This window comes from Meleagris gallopavo, chromosome 1 (genome assembly GCF_000146605.3).
Source record: "Meleagris gallopavo isolate NT-WF06-2002-E0010 breed Aviagen turkey brand Nicholas breeding stock chromosome 1, Turkey_5.1, whole genome shotgun sequence".
Lineage (NCBI taxonomy): Eukaryota > Metazoa > Chordata > Aves > Galliformes > Phasianidae > Meleagris > Meleagris gallopavo.
This window is the reverse complement of record NC_015011.2, coordinates 163,488,300-163,509,515: the sequence shown is the minus strand read 5'-3', so window position 1 is coordinate 163,509,515 and position 21,216 is coordinate 163,488,300. Positions and strand designations below refer to the sequence as shown.

General features: G+C 39.3%; 1 long non-coding RNA gene across 1 annotated transcript; it reads left to right on the top strand.

The window, feature by feature from the left end:
- Positions 1-11,105: 11,105 nt before the first annotated feature.
- LOC104917505 lies at positions 11,106-21,216 on the top strand. Its single transcript, XR_002110978.2, has 2 exons — positions 11,106-19,700; positions 20,672-21,216. It is a non-coding gene; the product is annotated as an uncharacterized LOC104917505 (long non-coding RNA).

The following is a 21,216-nucleotide window of genomic DNA, read 5'->3' as shown; positions in this document are numbered from 1 at the left end:
CCCTCCTGGTTATACACTCCCATCAAGTACTGGAAGGCCACAGTGAGGTCTCCCTGGAGTCTTCTCTTTTCCAAGCTAAACAAGCCCAGTTCCCTCAACCTTTTCTCATAGGAGAGGTGCTCCAGCCCTCTGATCATCTTAGTAGACCTCCTCTGGACTTCCTAGTTTGTTTCTTCATATATAAACTGTGGTAGCTCCAATGTATTGCTTCAAATACATACTGAATACTGGCATGCAGCCTTCCTTCTGCCCCCTCCCTTGTAATACTGACAAAACGTAACACTTACAGAGCTGGATTATGCTGCTTATGGGAACTCATTAAGAAAAATGAAGTCCTCACCATCCTATTTTTAAGCCTGGAATAGTGTCTTGCAGTTGTACATCAGCACTGCGTTCTTTTTCTTTTGGGATTTGGTTCAGCATCTCTTGTTCTTTGCTTGGGAACTCTCGAAGTAGAATAATGAATACTTTGGTTCAGGAAAACGAGGCTCTCTGATCTTTACAGCAGAGGCAATGAAAAGAGGTAAGAGAAAGGATAATGTTTGTGATTAACCAAATGATATGTTTGTGTCAGTTAGCTTGTCTTTTCAGACAGTGGGAAGGCTTCCTTTTGTATTGTTTTCCCTTCTTTGTTTTCCTAGAGTCACTTTTACTTAATCAGAAATCCTTTGTCTTGTCCTTGGGTAGGCTTGCTTGCTCCTAACTCAAAAGCAGAAAGCTGGAGAGTTGCTGTAGACTTGACTAGAACACTGCAGAATTCACGTCGTGTTGTATTTTGTTTTAATGACTGAGTGTGATCTACTGGGATTAAAAAGAATTCAAAATAACATAAAGTAAAACCTAAAACAAGAAATGTAAATCTCTAAAGCTGAATAGTAAACTTGTGTCAGACTTCTGGTTGAGGTGGTAACTCCGAAGGAACCTCAAGCTGTCATAACATACTTCTTTTATACTTTAAATTATAAATAAACTAGTTTAGAACAAGATCTGGATCTTATGTTCTGTCACATAATTCAGGAATGAGAAGATGTAGGTGAAATTACCTTGGCTAATTCCAAGTCTGAAGTAAAGGACCGTAGGTTTTTCTTTTTGTCTGTGGAACTCATTGCTGCAGGATACTGTGCAGGCCCAGCAGCTAGTAGTGCTAGAGAATATATGTGTGTACGTATGTATGATTGCAGAGGGAGGTATGCAAAACTGTGAATAGCATGTGGGAAGGTGTATGACTTGGGGCTTACGCTCCTGTGGCTACTTGTAGCTCATGTGGGGAAAGGAAATGTATTTATCTGAGCCAGGTTAGCTATGGCTGCCTTCTGCAGCAGCGTCGGAAGCATCTGGTGCTGTCAGTTACTGAAGACAGGGTGCTTCTTCATACCTTCATATGTTTTGCCTTTTAATTGAAGCTTTGTATTGAGAATAGTTTGAAGCATGAGGAGGGCAGAAGAGGAAACTGATAGAGTCAAATGGAAAAAGAGGTGCGGAAGAAGGCCGTACCTGGGACTGCTTACAGAAAACTGAATGATCACGATTGATCTGGTGGCTTCTAAGAGGTTGCTGGGATGCAAGGATGTGTTGATGACTTCATGGAGTAGCAAAAGCTGTGAGGTTGTGGTACCTTTTGAAGCGGGGAAAGGTGTAACAAGTGCCATACCATTTCAAAGCATAGCTCAGAAATTGAGATGTTGTGTAGGCATGAAGTAGGATATTTACGGTTTCATTAACAACAAAAGCACTCATTCACAATCGTTATTTTTCAGGAAGCTGTTCTCATGCTTGAAAAATGTAATGGTCAGCACAGCAGTGACTTAAAATAGCACTTGGTGTGACACAGCACTGACCTTAGAGCCCCATTGGCAAACATCTAAGAGGCCTGTAAAAGAAGAAAAATGCTTTAAGTTTCAGATGGCAACTTGTGATGTGTAATTTCTCAAAAACGTTGAAATGATGTGCACACTTAACAAAAATACTGCTAAGTTTAAAATCTTATGAACAACCACTTTATAGAAACCATTCTTATTGGCAAAATGAAAATAACTTGACCATAGGTAGGTAGAGCATGTAGGGAGCTAACTGCAAAGGAATACTGGAGTTGTTCAGAGTGAAGTGATACTTGCACCTGTAAGGAAGGTCAAAAGAAGTAAAGTTCAGCTGTTATGTTTCTTTGTTTTCCCTCCTTGCCTATATTCCAAACGCTTGGTTGTCTTATCAGGATATGCTGTAGGCATTTCTAGGCAAATTCATCATCTTGGAAGTATAATTAGTGGTTATATTCTAGAATTGAAGTGTGCTGTTTGTCCTTCTGTGTGTCAGGAGAAGGGAAGTCCTTCCACATCCTTCCTTGCTCCTGTCCCATGGGAGGGAAAGACGCCTTCTGTTGGTTGATAGCCCCTTTTCAAGCTTCTGCGAATAACTCAGGAAGCTGTTGCTAATGCATAAATAGGCTGCTAGTGAGCATGTAAAATTGCCTGTTTCTCAATTCTATTGCTGCACATACAGGATTCTGAATAGAAGATGAAATGCTTCCCATGCTTCCTTTCCTGATTCTGCCAGGTAAGTGCTGTTACCAAAGCTGCTGTGAACTGTGTCTTCAGAGTGAGAAAGAGAACAGGCTGTCTCCATTTGGTTCATGACTGTCTGCTTGCTGTGGGAAACGAGGTGCTAATAGTTACTTTGAGGACATTACAAGGATGCTGAGGTCTGGCAAAATGTTTCCTCATCGGTGTTTCTTTTTCAGATGCGTTTATTACTGTTTTGGAAAGAAAGATGTGCTAGAATAAGGCATAACAAGAACGTGCAAGTACCACTGGGGAGGAAATTGACTTTACTAGTAACTTCTCAAACATGTTTTTCAGGACTTCTAGATTTCCAGGATAGCTGGTGTGTCAGGTGCTCTGCGGATCAGTGCAATGTCAGAGGTTGCTAAATCCTAGAGGAGACAAGTAATCGACTTAAGCTTTTTATGATTTTATTTAGAGCACCTAGTTTCTGATATATTGACAGTAACTTTCTTTTTGTTGCATTTGCTCCATTCAACAGCAGAATATTTACACAGAGTAGATTTATATATCTTGTCCAGTCATTCTGTGCAAGTTAATGGTCTGCTTAATGAATTTGTTTAGGCAAGACCTGGGTGTGCTCCATAAAGGAGTACCACTGTGGGGAGGACTTGAGTCAAAGCCTGGGTGAAGGCAGACCCCAGCTACCATATCAGTGCCTCTTTGTCTCTTCACATGGCTACCAGCTGCTTATCTGTGTGGTATTTGATTACAACACCTGTCCCACTAGCAGAGGAATCCTACTTCAGAAGCAGAATTTTGCAAACTTACCCCAGGGGCTGTGTTTGGTGTTTGAAAAAGGTACTTGATTCCAATTCAGTGCGATGTTGGATATGTGAAAATAATGCAATTACTTTGCAAGTTAACAGTAAAATGAGTGATAAATTCAGAAATTTTGGAAGCCTCTTGATCTAGTCCTAATTCTTATGTCGGTGCTTTCCACATATAATGTCTTCGTAGCAACTACAGGAAGAGGGACAGATGTGTACAAAATACATTGTGCAAGATAAAATATGCCCAAAGGATTGGGAGAAGGATGTGACCAACTGTATGAACTTTTGTGTGGCTTGCTCTCAAGGAACTGTACCTGACTGTATCTTTGTCTGATACAACTTTACTTATCTCTGTAAAACATCCTGGGAGAAGGAGTCTGAAGATGTTGGTGACTTCATTAATCAGTGTTTTGATGATCTGATCTGTGCCATAGAAAAGACAGCAATTTTATTTAATGTTGCTGAACAATGCAAGACGGCCTTTGAGGATCAGAAGTAAAAGCGTTTGACCAAAGGGGAAAGCTGTCTTCCTGAGGATGATTAAATAGCCAAAATAAAGGATGAGGAAGGGGTGTTGATGATCTGGTATGTTCTTAGAAAAATAAATTTTTGGTGAGGAATGTTGGTGGGTAAGGAGGGGTGGGTTGGAAGATCAAGCATGTCCGTTGGCTGTAAATATATCATCTTTGTCCAAATGTTACTTGTAGGAATAAGCTTTGTTTTTAGCCCTTTAAGCTGTGATACCTACACAGTGTGTTTCAATCTCACAAGCTTCAATCCATCAAATTAGATTGACAAGCTCCTTTTCAAGAAGCATTTTCCATTGCAGCATTGACTGCAGGCTTTTTTCCTGATGTTACAAGCTTCAATCTTTAATATTTATGATTGGAAACATTTTTAAGATATACATGTAAGGATTGTATGTACGTGGTCTGCTTCTTGTGTACGACAGGATATTCCTGTGTTAAGTGAACAGGTCCAGAGTAAAAATGGACTGAACTGCTCTGATGTGCATTTTACAGCACAGAATGAGTTCCTTCTTCCTAGCCAAGTAATTCTGTAGGTCGTTTTCTGCTGGGCTGGATAAGTTTATACATCTAATTAGCCTAATTAATGCAGTGCCAATAATGTTAATAGCTGGCTTTTGCAGAAATTCCTATTACCCAATCAGTTACGATTTCATCAGATGTGATTGCTTGAAGTATGCAGGATGGTTGTGGAGATGAATGGAATGTTATTCCTGCTCCATGAGGCAAGGTGCTCCTGACACACTTAGTTATAAGTCATTAAAAAAAAAAAGATGTGGCTCTGTTTTGCCATTGAAAAAGAATTGTCACAGCCGTTTGCATTTGGGGAACAATCCTAATATTGTAATCACGAGCTTGAGCCTAATAGAAGAAAACAATAAAGAGAATCACTGAGTCTTTAAACATTTTGGTTTGGTTAGTTGGTATGGCTTAGACACTTCTAGAAACTATATATGTGGAATGGGCATAATGGCTGTAGGTGGAGCCAGGGGAGGTTCAGGTTGGGTATTAGGAAGAATTTCTTCTCAGAGTGGTAATGCTTTGGAACATGCTGCTGTCACCATCCCTGGAGGTAGCTGACATCTACTGTGCCGTGTAGATGTGGCACTGAGGGATGTGGTTTAGTGGACATGGTGGGATGGGTCAGTGGCTTGACTTGATGATTTTAGTGGTCTTCTCCAATCTTAATGATTCTGTAATTCTATATTTGTTGAAATGAGACTGAAATGCAAATATTTTTTGTGTTGTTTGAAACTTATATGGGAAATGTGAACTGTTCTAAGGACTGTTGAACCCAAATCAGGTTGTTGTGTGCTACATTTTCCATTTGTGTTTGGATTCATCTGATCTCCCGTATTATCTGAGCTTTTCAGTTGCTGCACAAAAGAGCCCTACATCGTGTTCCAACATCAAAACAAGTTGTTAAATTCTTTGTACTAATAGTTTGTGTCCTTTTAAGGTTAATATAATCAGTTCAAATAATTAACTATGTAAAAAAGAAAAAAAAAACTAAATTAAAATCCTAGCAACTGAGGTTTTGGAAGTTTGCTTTGGAAAGAGATCAACAAACAAACCTGTTGCTTAACTTTTTAATCGATACTTGTTCATTCTTGCAATCCTGCATCTGTGTAGGAAAAGGGTTGCTAACATATTTCGGATATGATGCGATGGTTATTTCTGTGCTGTGTCGATGCAGGGTTAATTTCAAAGGCCCTGGCACATGCTTATTGTTTCTAGATATATTGGACCCATTTTTCTCTGGAGGATAAGGAAGAGTGACGTAGCCAGGGAAGAATTTTTAACTGGAATTTGTTCATAGCTGTCTGAAAACTCATGAAGCTTTTGTACCGCAACTGCCTATTTCTGCTTTTATCTATGTTAGCAGAAAGGCTAAGAAAAATGTGAGTTGCCATAATTTGACACTGAGCTGATTATATTTGTTCTTTGAACCTTATGTGTTTTGTACCTTTTGTACCAATCAACTCTAGGGACAAGACATTGAATGCCTTTCTTTAGGGGCTCCTCATTTTTTCACAATTTTCACCATTATTTTGAGTAGTTTCTCATTACTGTTCACTCTACTTAGCTAACATTTCATTTTTAAAACAAACTGCATATCCTAAAGTTTTTTAATGACGTGGCTTTGGCTTAAATAACAATTTTACCCATTGAGTTTCTGATGAAATCAGTGGAGTGATTGGTTGTGTTACATCTCTTCCATGTTTGCAGTGTTTATTTTCTCTGTCATTAATAAGACTATTAGCTTTATAAAAGCTAAAACAGACTTTGTGGTATTGTCTCCAGATCTTTGATGTTAAAAGCATTATTTTATAGCAGTACAAAAATGGAATATGAAATGTGCATGTTAATTTCAGCCTCTTCAAAGGGTCCCAAGTACCTGTAAGCATTTACTTAAGAAGCAGGGATGAGCAATTTAGTCATCTGTTTTTGATAATCCTTTTAATTCTGCTTATGGACTTTAATTAATATTAATTAAAAACACAACACTTCAGTATGAGATACTGTTAATATTCATACTTCAACAGGGATTATGTTATTTGCTTTCTTTTCTCTTTTAGTTTATTTAGTGTTCTTGGCATATTCTTTTTCCAAAAACAGTGAGTCCTAAAGCCATCCTGCTGAAATTCAGCTGAAGTCTCTGAATATTACTTGCTATCTTTTGCTATTTCTGGAGCTGGCTCTTGAAAAGCTTTTGTTTCTGTTCACTTTTGTTGTGTATTTTGATGCTTCCTGAGTTAAGCCATATAGATGGATAAACGTTTTCTATAGCTGCCTCTTTGCCTCTCTTCAAATCAGGTAGTTAGCAATTGAAAAAAATAAGTTACTGGAGGAGGATTTATAGTCTTCACTATGAATTTTACATTTCTAGAATAAAAGCTTTGAGATGCAGCTTTTTGTGTGAAGCCTTGGACTTGCTGGATATAGATTTTTGAGTTATGAATCAATAATAGCTTTTCCCATCAGTTAAGGTCTGACATGTTGCCTGGAAGAGGTTCTCAGCAAATAGAAAGAGGCTTCGCCTAAATTGGGAAATACCAAATTGTGACACTTGTATAAACAAGAAAGTTTGCAGATTTGATAATCAGGTGTCAGAAAGATATGTTAAATATAGTTACTTATACAGCTGACCTTGTGACACACTGTACTTCACTGAATGCGTGCTCATCCCTGTAAAGGAAAAGCCTCCTTTTCCAAAGATTGAGATACACATCTCCTACCTGCAATTTTTGCTTTTGTTAATGAAACACTGTTGTTACACATCTTTAATGGGCAGGAGGAGAGGAAGGTAGGGGCTAGATTAGCTCCTCGCCGTACTTGTTTCTCAGTCTTAGGGATCAGTACGGTGGGATATCTTCAGGTTGGATATTTGGAGAAGTTTCTTCTCAGAAAGCAATGAAAGTTTGTCACAAACTGCCCGTGGAGGTGGTAGAATCGCCATCCCTGGGGGTGTAGCTGTGGCACCGAGGGATGTGGTTAGTGGGCATGGTGGGGATGGAGTGACTGCTGGACTAAGTGATCCTAGTGGTCTTATTGAACCTTAATGATTCTGTGAAACAGAGATGCCATTCTTTCTCCATCAGATTGAAACTGGAAGTCTTAAATAACTTAATTTGGTGTGCAGGTGGCAATTTTGAATGAATTTGGTTTACTGCTCTTAGTTTGAGCAAGGGAGAGTATCTAATATTCAGTAAACAAAACTTTCCTAAAGGGCCATAAGGAAACCAACCGTTTTGTCTGCCGTCCACAACTTTCTCTTTCTTGTTGGAGCCTTTGCGTCCTTAGAGCCATATCGTGTTCCTCTTCCTGGCTCCTTCAGTCTTGGAATCTACAGTGCAATCAACAAAGCTGCCTTCAGCTCAGCTCCTTGGGGTTGAGGGGCTTTAATGATTTTACACTGACTTTTTGGGAGGCATCTTTGGGGATGGACAGTCTTGGCTTTACTTTCTTGCATTCTGAACTCTTTCACTGGTACTTACAGAGGGCGGAAGCCTGAACTAAAATTTGACAAAATTATCAAAAGAGAACCAGTTGTCCCGGCTTTGTCTGTGTGCCAACTTTTTTATTGTGTGGCATGCTGTTATCCTGTTGGTTCAGGCTGCAGCCTGCAAATTTCTGTGCAAGTTTCCAGGCAGCTTTCAACCTATGCAAGTACAAAAGTCCTTGCAGAGGAAGCTGCAGCTGGGTGTATGTACATGAGTTAGAGGAACAGTGAGATGTACTTTTTGGACTTGCCATCCACATCAAAGTAAAGTCCTAGGATGACCAATGACTTCATCTAACACATGTTTCAAGCTTGAGGTATTTTAGCATTGGAAAGCACCTGTTTACCACTTTCCTTTTCTCAGTTTGCATCTTCTGAATTTGTAGAGCATGTAGTGCAGCTGGGTGCTAGAGTGGAAATAACATGCTCAGGCTTCGGTTATAGTAGTAATTCAGAATTTGTGAGTATTTTTTTTTGTGGTTTGACTTTGGCCAGTGAGCAGACCAGAGCTGGGTGTATTGGAGCCAAGAAAATGAGATATGCTATTGAATCCTTGTTTGGATTTATTCAAACTATTTTATTGCCCGCTTATGAGAGAGCTAAATGACTTTGGCAGATAACTCAAGGCACAACAAAGGTGGAAGGGTTGGCAACTGCTTGCCCTCTTCATACATTCTGCGTAGAGCCTGATGATTACCTTTGCATGAACTTCTGTGAAGCTTTTTGAAAATGCTAGAATACTGAATATTACAATCAATGAGGGAGAGCAGATATCTGTAACTCTTGCCAGGTCCTGTATTTTGTATCTTGTAATATTACCATGACAGCAGGAGTTTCATAAATGATAAATCTGGTTTTCTCCCATGATACTTTTTTTTTAAGATACATTGATGTTATGACTGAGAAATTTCTTATACTTAAATGTCATCTTGCATGTAACAAGGTGAAAGTGAGTCTCAGGATAAAGTCAGCTTGAAAAACAAACCAGTGATTGTAGCAGTTGCATTACCCAACCAACCAAACTGTCTGAAAACCGGAGGGCCCCTTTTTGATACACTGCTTAGAAAGCTGTGGAAAGCTTTCATAAATATTGGTATAAATGGGATTTTGCTTCTGTAGAAATATTTTGAGCTTTGATTTGTGTTAGGTACACAAACATAAGGTAATAGTGAGGGGCACTTGTTCCCCTTACCAAAAGATTGCCAAGAAACATTTCTTCAGTGTAGTTCTCGTTTGTACTTTTGACTCATTTGTTGCATTCCATTTTATCACAGCTTCATGTTCTCATAAAACCTTCTTTGTTTTTAGCTAATTGTTTTTCATGCTGTCTCTAAGTAGTAGTAATTCTAGCGCAGAACAGTTCTCACTTCATATTTTTCTAAAGTGCACTTCTATTGGTGGTCTCAAAGGAGGAATGCTTCTGAAACTGAGCTGAGGATACTTCAAACTGGGCACTCAAAACCATTTGCAGTTGGAGGATGCTTTCAAAATATTTGTCTGTGCTTTGGTTGATTGAAGGTGAGGGGATTAATGAAAATTTAGGTACTTAAATTCAGATGTTAGTGGCCTTCTCCCCCAGCACGTGCTGTTAAAGTAGCATGGAGGTTCTCTGGCAATCCCACTAATGTGATATGTTTTAATTCTTGTTAATGATTTTCTTTTTTTCCACTGCTTCTGTTGTAAATAGCCATGCTTTTTATTTGTTGAGTGTGTTATACTGTGTTGCAAAGCATCAGGATTTGGTTGCTATGATGCCTTTTACGTTTTTGTAACATGATGCATGACTTTCCATACTGTTGTTCATGCAACCTGAAGAAGTAAAATGGGAGTAATAACAAAAGTTTTCTTAATGTATCCTCCTAAGGAATATGTAAAGTTAATGTTAGTATTTCTCTTGTCAAGCATAACAATCACTGCTTTTAATAAGATATTCCTGCAGTTGGCATTGCTACATGAAATTTGTCTCAAAACTATTTGGCAAATGCGTTGAACAAACTGCACTTGAGCAGTGTTATTTAAAAAAAGAACCCAACCCCCCCCCCCCCCCAAAAAAAAAAAAGTAGGCTTGAAAGAAAAGCTGAATTGTGCTTAAAAATAGTAAGGGTGATGCAACACTCAGGTTCATGCTCAAGCCTGAGTACCATACCCAGGCTCCATCCTCCAAGGGGCTTAACAAATGGAGATGGACACTGCTGCTCTTGTGGCTGTAGCTCAGTAAGGTTCAATCGGTGGCTCTGCTGCAGGGGGAGCACAGGATGTAGGAACTCAAACGAAAGGATTTGACTTCCGTGTGTCTGCTTTTCCCTTCCCTTTGCCCCCCACTAGTTTCCCTTGCATCCCTTTCCCCTTCCTTCCCCGCTGCGGTTTCCCTCTGGCTCTGGTTTCTCTCTGGCCCTGTGTGCCTCTTGGCTCACAGCTGCCCAATGCAGGCAGGCTGTGCTGCTCTCAGCTCAGGGCACGTTGCCCAGCTGCTGCGTGCTGTCACGCAGGAGGAGTGCTGCCCTGCTCCTTGCCCTCTTTTGCTGCAGCACAGACCTGCTTGTCTGCTCTGCTGTCATGCTTCATGCGACTTGCCTTTTCTTTGGGACTTCCCAACTGGATGTAAATTGAACTTTGGATTCAAAAGTAGCTGTTCTGTTGCAAAGATGCAGCAGAAATAGTTTCTTTCTTTTATGACCCTGTTGAGATTATGGTAGAGCGACACCAGCGATAATCTTGTGGAGTCTGGGATGGTTTATTGCTTGAAACCATGCAAGTGTGGTAGCTGTAATTTGCAAGTTCATTGAGTTTTGAACTGTGTGTGTGAACTAAACTCCTGGTAATGTTTAGTCCCTGGCTAAAAAAAAATGAGTAATCCTAATAAAATCTGTAGAAGGATTTATAGCTACAAAAGCTTTGAGCCCGCTCTTCCTAAGATAGTTTATTTATGTAGTTAGAGGAGGTATCCCTGCCTATAGCAGGGGGTTGGAACTAAATGGTCTTAAGGGTCCCTTCCAACCCAAACCATGCTATGATTCTTTGATATGTAAAATTAGCTGCAGTTCTGAAGTGGGCTGTTAAGCTTGTTGGAATTCGTTTTCCTCCCAGTAACTGAGCTTCTTCCCATTGAGCTTTGTGCTTTGTGGCTCATCTGTGTGTGTGGGGATGGATTTACTCACACTGACATCCATGTCCACGGTGTCGTGTCCCTTACCTCACACCTGAGAAGCCACACCTGCCTGTGGCATGGGGCTTGGGTTTTGGTGATCCTTGGGGTCCATTCCAACCCAAGCCATTCTATGATTTTTCACACTTATGCTCTGAATTAATAATAGTTTAAATTTAGTTTACAATAGATAGAAAGAAGGAGAGTCAGATTTCACTGGCATCTCTGATTGTTGGCTGCTAAATAGGCGTAATTGTGTATTAGTATGTAGGACACTGCTCAAATAGCCATTTGCTGTGGTAGGTCTTAGGTGAGAAAGAAGAGGGAAGGAATATGCATTGCATAAATGCGTGCTGGGGAATGGGCAGGGGAAGAAGACATGGAACAGTTGTCTGTAGTGGGAATTTTAACATTGATTCTCTCTCTTGACCTTCCTTTTAAAGTCTCATACTTTGTCAGTAATACCTTCTGCTGCTTATGAAGTTGCAGCTAGATTCATCATATGTTAATGTAATTTTTTGGCTTTAATTGGTATTATGAAAGCTAAAGCAGCTCTTTGCAGAGCTCAGAAACCTATGCACCCCATTTTATGATCCCTTTCCATAGAGGACGGGGTTGTTGTGTTTGAAATGCTTGCTCTTTGACAGTGCAACACTGCTAGCATGCATGCTGCTGGAGGGGTGGTGAAGTGCTTCTTTTGCAGTGGTGGAGTATTGCTCCCTCCACCTTCCTCTTCTCCCCTCCTTCCCCAGCCCTTTTCCTCCACTTGAGAGACAGGATCCATCCTCCTCCTTGTTTTGTTGAATTCAGAATGTGCTTCACTGCTTTTTTTTTTTTTGGTAACAATCTGCAGAAAGATGAAAACAAATTTTTACTTGCTCGTGGTGGTGAGAGACGATCAATATTTTGTTAGTGCTTTTGTTTTTGCTAACACACCCTTCTTTTCAGTCTACGTATTTTCAACGTACAAGAAGAGGGGAAAAACTGAATCAAAATGTTGAGTCATAATATCAAGATACATTGCTTGAAAACCAGATTTCTTCTCAGTGCAGGCTTGAGTATGCCGTGTTTCTGAAAGCTACATTCAGTTCATGTCATAAAGGCTGTTTTAATGCTGTGTTGTAACTTACCACTTATTTCTCACCAAAATACTTCCTACAGCTCCTCTTCAACAAAATTACACAGTTGCCTATGCAAGTACCATTTAAAAGGCTTTTTATTGGGTGCTGTGTGTGAGTCTTCTGTCCTGCAGACTGCTGGAATACGTGTGCATGCTGTGTTTTAGGAAATAGAGTGCAAAAATTTGACTGGTAGAAGGCAATTCCCTGATGACTTTGGGGGCTGGGGGAAGACTAGAGCTCAGACAAGCAGAGTGCAGTTTCCTTTAAGCTGGCTGTGTCAAGCTTTGTCACGTGCACTGTGCTTTCCTTTTTGCATTTTTGGCAAACTAGAAGATGGAGTTTTATTTTAGTAACACTTTAAGAGTCTGTAGGATTAGATCTGATACAAACTTTCTTTTATGCAGAAATAATTGCATCATGCAATACTTGAGATTTTGGGTTTTACTTGCTAGCTAGGAAGCCCTTCAGCTGAAAATAAACTACTTTGTTCGTGTGTACCATACAGCTAAAATCTAATATCTTCAGTGCAGACCTTTTCCCACCCTGGTGCAGACTAATTTTAGAATCTTGCCTTAAAAAGAAAACGTGATGGAAGGAAGGGAGTCTTGCTGGTCTTTTATAGGAGAACTGACCTTAAGAACTTAGAGGCAGAAGCATTTTATTAAACTTAACAGCTAGTTTGGGGAAACACCGATTTTCTTTCTTTTTTTTTTAATCTTTTTGTACAAAAGAAAGAAGTGATCAGACAAGTAATTTTATGCTAAAAATGAACTTCGTCAAGATTTTTTTGCTGTATGTGGTTGTCAAACTTACTTTCAAAATAAGCTTTGCACGTCGTATGTCTTACTCATATACAGAGGTGTTTGGTTAAGATTGAAATGATGTTTTATTATCAAAATGGCTGATAGTCTCTACGTATTTGCCTGAGTGTGTGGGAAGCTCTTCTTATCTGTCCCGGATTGTATTTTTTTTTTTGTCAACGAAGTCTTAAATCAAGAAAGGAGGATCCTGTGAGATTCGGGGTGTGGTTAAACATCTCCAGCCCAGGTCAGTCAGTGGGGTAAGTTTCTGTTTTGGTATGGACGTTTGGTGTTTGTTTTCCATGTTCTGTATGATTCTGTGAAAGCAGTGAGCCTGGCCAAGGAACAGATCTTTGTGTTCATCTCTGCTTTATCACTGTACGTGACTTGACACTGTTTTTCTTTCTTTCACGCAACCTAAAACAAGTGCTAATACTTCAACAGATACAGAATGACAGTCAGACATTGCACACTGGTATGCCTGTGAAGAAGCACTGGCAAAGTTAATGGTGTCTAGTGCAAAAGCTGGGAGTTGTGGCTGATGAAAGGTAGGTGTGAAGGTGTTTGCATGAAGAAAAGACAGGGGATATCAGTGAAAACACAACTCTACTGAAGCAGAGACAATATGTTTCAGGTTTCCTTTATTTCAGCTGAACTATGTGAGTTTTATTATGAAGCATGTGGTGGTCTTACTTCAAGTAATGTTTAGAGAGAATGAGACAGTTTTAACTTAATATTAAGATATGGGTGAATTTTGGGCACTGGTCTAGTAAGGAAAGTAATCATCAGCAAACCTTTAGAAAGTGTGTTTTTGTGTGGTGGTAGCAGTACAAGATAATCAAGAACACATTTTCCATGTACTGCTAGCACTTGCTAGGGGGAAAAAAAAAAAAAGTAATATAGCTGTAATCTAAGTCAGAATTGCCATGGGACATTTTGGTTGAATTTTGACCCGAATGGCCAGACTTCCCATTGTGGAAGTGTTACGGTATGCTTGCGCATTGTTTGCAAGTAAGGACTCGAAATTGGTGTCTGTCTCCACTGTCCCTAGCTCATGTTAGACAAAAAATAAGCCGTAGTTACATCACACTGCTGCTCAGTACTGGAGAGCTAACACAGCTTACAATAGCATTTGGCCTCAGGTTGTGCCTCAGCAGTACAATTGTTTGTAGGACACTCAGTCCAGTTTTGGCTGTAGAGTTCTTATAGCTGCTAAAAAAAGAGAAGATCAAACCTGCTGATCAGATTGTGCTGTGTTTATAAGGTCAAGAGTTAGGAACATCTAACAGAAAAAGATGTAGCAATTAATATTTGATATGGAAAGTAACATAGTAAGGATTCGGTTCTGAAGTAGGTCCTTTGAACACTTTTCATTGTAGAACTTCTTAAAACTGAGGACTTCATATTAAAAATAAATAAAAGAAAGCAAATTACTTACTTAGCTTTCATTTTTTTTCCAGTGCATCCATGTTGCCATTTACTAACATTAACCCATTAAGTTTCAGTATGTATTTGAGTAAATACTTGTGTGAAAGGAATTTCATTTTTGCTGTATTGGAGTTCTCCAGAGACCAGGGGAGAGTTGTGAAGAGCAGCAAGGGTCAAAACATACAGAAAAAGCCTTGAGCCATTTTCAACTGAAAATTCAGTTTGGGGAAAAGTAAAAATCCAAACCAGCAAATAATCAGTCTAAAACCAGCACCAGGGTTCAGTCTGGTGTGGCTATTGAACAGTACTGGGGTCTTTCCTCTTCACATTGATTGCATGTAGTATTTCAGCTTCCAAGTCTCACAGGAATGCTTCTCTGGCCGGTCTTTCACCCAGCCCAGAAGTTATGTGAAGACTGAAAACTAAGGAAAAGAATGCTCTAAAATAATTGTGCAGCATATTTATATAAGTTTGTAGCATTTAAATTGAAACAAATCAACTAACCCATGTATTTAGTGCTGAAAAGGAAAACACAAAGATAATATTAAGATATATTTTGTATCATTTCTTCAAATAAATTCAAGGTATGTAGTTCCTAGATTACTGTAATCTGTATCACTATAGTTAGCTTTCTTATTCTTGCAACGTAAAGGATTTTTTTTTAAATGGAAATATTTATATCAGTGTTTAACAAATGCTCATTTTAATTTTGCAAAATGGATGCATTTGTTAAAGGAAATGATTTTTACCAAGTACTATTTTTCTGCAATCAACCAATCATTAGGTTTTCCTGCTCTTATATGTGCTGGAAGAAATGCAGGGAGCATTTCTCAAATGTGTGGTGTTTTGACAGCTGTATGCAATTTTGGAATTCTGTCACGCTGAATTTGGAGAAGCCACAGCTTATTACTGCTCTTAAAATGGAAACAGGAAAGGTCTTTCAGTGAATGTCACCTGTGTGGATCTCAAATAGGTCAGAACCCCTTTGGTGATAACCTAGGCAGTACTGTGGCCCTTAGTGGTGTGTAGTATGCTGTTAAAGAAGTTAAACACGAAGTATTTCTGGAAGAAAGCCAAATACTATAAAAGAAACTAAAATTTTGCAAGTCAGGATTCCTGTAATTCCAGTTGCCTGCAGGTTTAGCTTTTAATGATGGGTTGCATGATAATTTTTTTTAAAATCAACACTTTGATAAATTATTTTTGCCGACTTCTCTCTTTACTGAGGCTTGATAGCAATGTTTCCTGGTGCAATTGTAATCTTCAGTGACATCTTCCTTTCTGTCCCCTCAGTTTCCCCCTCCCATTCTCCCAAACTGAAATTCAGCAGGAAGCTTTGGGAAAGCAGTCTCTTTTGTTTTCCTCAGTGTCGCGCTTGAAATTTAAACAGATAACACCAGTGATGTAAAGCTGCTGTTTCAGTATCCATGTCATGTTGGTGCTGTTTACCAGAGAAAGGTACTTTGCTAAAATTTGTTGTTGTAATGTTCATTTTGTATAACAGTTCAACCAGATGTTGGTGCGTAGATCCTGCAGCGGGTTTGCAGCCTGTTTTTAGAGATAGGACCAAGCCAATGAATAGCAACAGAGCAGTGATGACTCCTCCACCAAGAAGGCTCTGTTTTTGCAGCTGCAAGTATTCCATGTGACCAGCACCACTTCAAATTTAAAACATTTGCATGATAATAAATATAAAACTTGTATACATCTTGTTTCAGGACTGAGAAGTAGTTGTTTGAGATGCAAGTATCTTGAGTAAGATAAGGCAGCTTGCTTATTCCATTCCATGCTCTTTCACTTAGGTCTTGGAGTTGTTGAAGCTGCAGTGTTACAACAAAAAAATGTGTTGCTGTTTCTGTTCTGTACCACCTAACAAATGCGTGGATTTAGTGTTCCCTGTGTTACCTTGGGGTCTCTATCAACAATTAGGTCACTGTGGAAAGGCAGAGACCCTGCAAAGATTCCTTTCTTCCTTCAGAGAAGATGGAAACATTTATTGTAACTGCATTCTGTATGCTTACAAGCGAGGACATGAGGGCCTTTCCCGACTTCATCTTCTGGAGATTATCTGCATAAGTTGTTCCTGTGTCATCTCAGCCAGAATTTTGCCTTTTCCGAGAAGGATCCCATCACTTGAGGTTGATCAGTAAACAACAGACTGAGAAGAGCCATGTCTGTTCAGCTCCTTATTCTGGCCTAATATCCCATTTCTTTAGCAGAAATCAATTATGATTGCTGAGGCAGCAAAAAACCTCTCCCAGAATTCCCCTAACGGGGGGGTTCACGTGTTTTTTGGATGATCTGTTCTAGATTTGTTCTGCTCTTCTAAATCTTAGAAGAACTAAGGAGCATTTATTAGCATTTATCTCTTCAAAATGCAGAGTGATGCAGTGGTTCTGGCCTGAAGTTTGTATTTGTACAGAAATCAGGCTGGTATTTTTCAAAGCTACATCACAAACATGACCAATCTTTAGAGTTCAGTGCAAGTCTACATGGAAAGAAAAATATGCAAAAAGATAAAAAGTGAAAACAAAAGGTTGGCCCTTTTTAGAAAAAAGAGGTACTATGACCTTGATGCAAGGCAGGAGCTTACAAACAAGTTATTCCTAACAGCACAATTCAGGATGATCTCCCAGAAACTGTTCTGCTGCTTATCTATTTTCATGAGGAAAACAGCAGTGCACGGTGTTCTCGTGGATGCCTCTTTTCCTTAAGTTTTATGTTGGATCTTTGTATCCTCTCCTGAACTACTGCATGGATTGAATTAGATGAAGTAGTCTCCTCTGCACCCCTGAAGCATGAGTACATAATTTCATAGTAGATTGTATACCAAAGGTTTTCTGGAGTCGTCTTTTCCCAGTGAATGAGATCTTTTATTATAGAGGATCCTTCAAAGGCAGCCTTTTGATCATACTGGGACATGGACAGATTCCTGTTTCAAGCAGCCTACACAAAGCTGGGTCACGCTACTTCATTTGACTTGTCTCTGGTATCTTCTGTTTCTTTGAGCTGGAAAGGAATCTTGACTTAAGAGTATTACTAGTGTTTCCAACTTTGACACCTATCATTTGAAATTAAGCCTGTAATGCTGTATATGGCATTGTGCTTGCACCAAGTGTGTTGGCAAGTAGTAAGTGTTAGCAACTTGAAAAGTTACTGAGTCAAGGTATTTGCAACCTAAGAAGAAAGAATCTTATAATTTACTATTTCATCTGGGAGGAAAATTGTATTGTCCTGCTGTTTTTTCAGTCAGAGAGTAGATAGCAGTAGAAATTCTTTCTTTGAGCACATCCTGTGGATTATATTTTTCTCTCTTGTTTTTATCTTGTACCACCTGCCTTACTAGAAGAAGAGCATAAATATAATCCTAGGGACATCTAATGGCGGATTACATTTATGTTTTGGTCAGTTACTCTTCTCTGCAGACAAACTCTGTCACAGAAACGTGCATGTGGAATGAGAAGACTGAACCCAACTCTCTAACCTTTTGAAAGCTGATCTTAATAGAAAAGTCAGCATCTTGTCAAATTGAAAGATGTAGGAACACATGGTCTCATGTTAAAATGGAAATTGCTAAGCAGATGTCGTGGAATTCTACTAAAGGATAATTAATCCTACCTTTTTTTTTTTTTTCTTATGAAATAGTCTATCTAGAGCAAAAACTTTAGCCTTAAATTGGGATAATATCACCATGTTTGTTGTCCTTGGAGGAATCAAGAGGCAGAATATCTTTCTGTGTGCCCAAGTAGTATATTTGGAACTAATTTACTGATTCTTATTTTTTTTTTGTAATTAGTGTGGGATATCAGATTCTGTTAGTGTCTCACATCTCACATGATGCATTCCTGTTTACTACTCTAACTGCAAAAGCTTAAAGATGCCTTTTTGAGAATATATTATTGAAGAGATTTGAATCACAAAACCTGTCTTTTGTTCCAACTTCTTTTTATATTATTTGTAGAATGAAGACTTGTTTTTTGAGGATGGGAGGGCACTTTGGGTATCTAACTATACAAAATGTTTTGGTTAGTTATATAGTCTGAAAGAGAGAATGAGGGGAGGAAAAAAAAAAAGCACGGTAAACCTTCCCCAAGATGAATGATAATTGAAATTGCAGCAAACATGAGTAGATTGCCTTCTTTAACTATTGGATCACATTTTACCTGGTGTTATGCAAGTGCTGCAGATAAAACAGTAGATGTGCAGCTCAACAATTATCCTGTATACAAATACCGGACACTACTGCTGTTGTATGAAGGCTTATTGCAATGAGTAATAACCAGTAAACAAATATGAAGCTATACATGCAGTTGTCTTAAGTCCTGCCACTTCCACTTCTCTACTATTCTATTGCTCATTGGCTCCATACTACTGGTAAAATTTCACTCAAGTCTTATCAGTTTTCAGGATTTGTGAAGAGGAAAATTTCTGCTTTTATTCATTAATATTTTGTATATAAAAGTTAACTCCTAGGGCAGCTAGATTCTCAGAAAGAAGGGAATATCCTACAAATTGAGAAGCTCATTGAGAAATTGGGTTTCTCAGCTTCTACAGCAATATCGTGAAGTACCTACGTTGAGTAGAGAAGTTGAGATTGGAATAAGGCCTTTTACAGAGGAGCTGGAAGTAGGGTTAGGAAAAGGGAAACATCCAGGTAAGTATGGTTGTTTCTTAAAGAGCCTTCTGTCTGCGATCGCGGGGAGGTGTTCACTACATTGCGGTAGATGCCATTTTTAATTTTCTTGAGAGAACAGAGAAATTTGGAAATTTTTTCCCAGAAATAATCTCATAAATTTTTTTGCCCACCTTCCATCTTCTTGTAACAAAGGAGAGAACTTTCTGGACAAAAAAATCTTATTGATCTCATCTATTGGTAGATGTCTTAACAGTCTTGAAAGTTCACAGTTCGGCTTTGGGGTGGGGTTGTTTTTTGGCATCAGAGCATGAAAAATCTGCATGTCTAGTCCTCATCTCTTGTCATCCTTCCCTATTGCAGTGACTCTGTGTATGTCTCTGTGTGGCCAAGAATGAGGGAATGCAGGTCATTATTCAAGAAGTTACCAACTAGCACTTTTCCTTCCCCTCCAGTCTTTCTGCCTCCCTATCCTGGAAGTATGGAGTCCCTGCCTCAGCCTACGGCTTCATTCTTTTTCCAGCTGCCCACAAAAGTAAAGAACCAGTGTGAAAGTTTGAAGAAAGAAACCACTCAGAGGACTGAGTTTCAAGCAAAAGCTCCAGGTTGCAGACTCAGAAAGAAACTTCCTTTGGGGAAGGATCTGCTTCCAGGATTTGCTCGTCTCTTTTTCCTTGGGCAAACAGAGTTCTTGAAGCAAACAACAGGGTTGCAGGTAGGTAGGGCCCTTTTAAACTGCCATCCACTCAGGTGTGGAGGATGAACTTTATACTGTTTCTTTATGCTTTTTTTGTTGATGTTGTCTTCTACTTCTCTAGGCTGCTGAGAGGAGAGAGAGTAAGGGTTTAAAGAAAAAATGTGGGAGAGAGAGAGAGGAGAAAAAAAAAAAATTCCATGGGTGCTTGGAAAGAATGTTTTTACACCTCTAAATAATTTTCCTCTTCATGGGGTCATATTTGCACAGGAGTTCTTTAAGGCTCTGATAATGATCTTCTTCTGACCCTTTTCTGTGCAGGAGACAAAGTCACAGAAATTGGTGGCGAGGGCATAAATAAGGCCAGTGATTGTATATGACCCCATGACACGTAACTTTCATCTCCTCCCTGTCTCTTTACACTAGTGTTAGCTTTGGATACACAGTGAGGTGGAGGTCATCAAAAGGATTTGAAATCCTGCTTGATTCCCAATAGTGACAACATTCCCCATTTTTGAATGTGTAAATATGCTTTTCCTTCAGAGGAGTCTGTGGCTGTTGGGTCTAAGTCCTGTTTCTTTGTGAAGGAAACAGACTGGGATGCTCTGAGTAAGGAAGGGGATGTGCAGCTAACAGACTCAATCGGCAATTCCTGAGGCCCAGATAAGGGATATCAGTAAAATCAGCTTTGGGAAAACTCTGCCTTCCTTGCTTCATGCTGTGCAGAGCAGCAGCCTCTTCCTTGCAAACATCAGTAGCCCGAAGTCAGATTTTTCTTTCTCCCGCCCTGTCATTGCTGACACAAGAAGTTTATTCTAAATTTTTGATTATTAGCAAATGATGTCACCTGAAAACTGGCATTGAAATTTAAGGAGTTTTTCAGGTCCTCTTCCATGCTGAGTGAAGTCATTTGGAACTATATTACGTGCATTATTACTTTGGTGCATCTTATGACTATTCTTTCCTTCTTCATTCCCTCCAACTTGCTTCAGGACACCTTGTAACCTTTATACTGCTTCACAAGCCTTCGGCAGAAGATTGAGAGCCATTTATGTTGCTGGAAGATGACTGGGTTTGGATCTTGGCCTTCCTTAAGCAGGATCTCCTGACAAAAATGGGATTGGGAAAGAAATGACTCCTTTTTCCATCATACAGAGCCACCCTAGAAATGGAAGCGTAGGCAGAACGTTCCTTCTAACGCGTGATTCTTTAGGGTGTGTGTTTGGCTTCCCATGGTCCTTTTGATACGACGTCATAAAGATGTTTTATAAAAACCTAAACCTGGCATCTTGCTATCTGATGAAGATCAAACCAGTAAATCCAGCCTGAGGAGTTTACAGGTCTCATAACGTGATGAGGTCTTGCTAACTTCTGTATAGGAGATGCCATGTGAAACTGGGTTCTGCTGTGGTTCGGATTGATATGTTTGTAAAGCCTTTTCTACTTACAGTCTATTTAAATGATTGCAAAGCATATTGATGAGGATTCTTACGGAAATGGTATTTAATTAGGCTTCTACCTCTTCAATTTTATTAAA